Consider the following 1984-nt stretch of genomic DNA (forward strand, 5'->3'; position numbering starts at 1 on the left):
TCTCAGGGCAGTCCATATAACCATTGATTCAGTTCATACTAGTGTCACCAGTCTCAAGGTGGAACCTGGAGTTCTTCAGACTACAGAGATCAGTTCCCCTGGAGGAAATGGCAGGTTTAGGTGATGGACTGTATGGCATTACATCTCCCCTGAGCTTCTCACCCCTCCCCAACTCTGCCCTTTCCAGGCACCATCCCCAAATCCCCAGGAATCTCCTAAACTGGAGCTGGCAGCCCTATTTCAAATACCTTCTTACAGAGTTACATCCTTCTAAGCCTGTTGCTTACGACTGCACTGCTAAATAACCATGTCTTTAACTATGATGTGACAACTGTATACCTCCAGCAGGAAGGAGTTCCACAACATGGATGAAGCAACTGAAAAGGTCTGCCTTGTGGTCCCGTCAGCCTGATACCTCTTCAGACGTTACCGAGTGCTTGTAACTCGGTACAACTGCCTTGTGTCACATTTAACATAATCAGATATGTGTTGTGGGTTCTCCTCCATTCCCACACATGTGGTGGTGTTTAATTAGGGTCAGGACCACAGTGCAAATGGAAAATAGACCAGCCTTTACCCTTGAGCCATTTTCCCAACCTGAAACAGTCCCAGGGATGCATGCTTGGGCCTGTTGGAGAAACCCATGTGTATCCGAGGGAACACATGAATGTCCATGTCCTCGGGACTAATTCAGTTGGGAAAATGGCATCTTTACACATAGTTAAAGAACATGCAGGTTCTTTATGCATCCTCACCCTATGTCAGACATAACATAATCACATGTTAGCTGTGGGTTCTCCTCAGCTTCTGTATGGGCAATGCCCAATTGTGATCAGAACCATGGTGCATGTGGAGAAGAAGTTTCAGCCTCCCCTGCCCAGGTTTTTTTCCCAAGCTGAAACTGTCCCAGAGGATGCTATCTGGAGAAACTCACGTGACCCATGGGATACACATGAACTTCTCAAACAGTCCCAATAACACATATACACCCTGGACTGTTTCCTTATCAGGCACTGTACAGGCAGGAACTGAGGACAACCAACAACTTAAATGTGACTATGTTACGTCTGGCACAGCATGGGGACCCAAACCTGTGTATTCAATCACCGTACATACCAGTAACCTGAGGGCCATTCCCCACAACAGCTGCTGGGAATGGCTATTTAAAAATAAAGCAGAGCCCATTTGGGCTCAGAAAGCCACCACAGGGGAAGGCAGGATTACTACCTTCTCCCCTAGTCATTTTTCCACACCAAAACGGTGCAGGGGGGGTCATTTCTCCATTTCCTGTGCACATGGAGCAGCAAAAACAGGGAAATAACTCCCTCCAGCACCGTTTCAGCATAGTAAAATAGTTGGGAGGAGGCAGAAGCCCTTCCTTTCCCCATGGCAGCATTCAGAGCCCAAACTGGCTCTGCTTTATTTTTAAATAGCCATCCCCTGCAGCTTCTGTGTGGCTGTGGTGAACCTGAGGTGGGCCCACAGAACCTGTACTCAGCTCTTTAAAACAGTGAGTGTCTAGTTTGGACCTCATTCAGGCTCATATGGATGGAGATGGTCCCTCAAAGACATTTGTCCAAACAAACTTAAGAGACATTGTGCAAAGGGTAACAATTGTTTTAGGAGGTTGCAAAACTTTCCTGCTAAAAATAAAAGCAACATCAAGGCAGGACGTGGGATAGGATTGTCAACTTTATATTTCAAAAACAGCAGTTCCTAGAAGCAGGGGTCAGATTCAGAACACGCAGAAGACAGGGCAGAAAGTGGATGAGTGTGGGACAGAGCTAGGATGAAATCTGGTGGGTACAGAGTGGAACTAGGGCAAGATCAGACAACCAAAGTAGAACTTTATGTGTGGAGACTGGCCATATCTTGCCTTTCAGATACTAGCACTGGTTACCTTGCAGAACAGTTTTATATTAGCTGCTTGGCACAAGATAAGGCTCAGATTAAACAAACTCCTCATTATATTCCAACACAAATC

This window comes from Euleptes europaea, chromosome 6 (genome assembly GCF_029931775.1).
Source record: "Euleptes europaea isolate rEulEur1 chromosome 6, rEulEur1.hap1, whole genome shotgun sequence".
Taxonomy (NCBI): Eukaryota; Metazoa; Chordata; class Lepidosauria; order Squamata; family Sphaerodactylidae; genus Euleptes; species Euleptes europaea.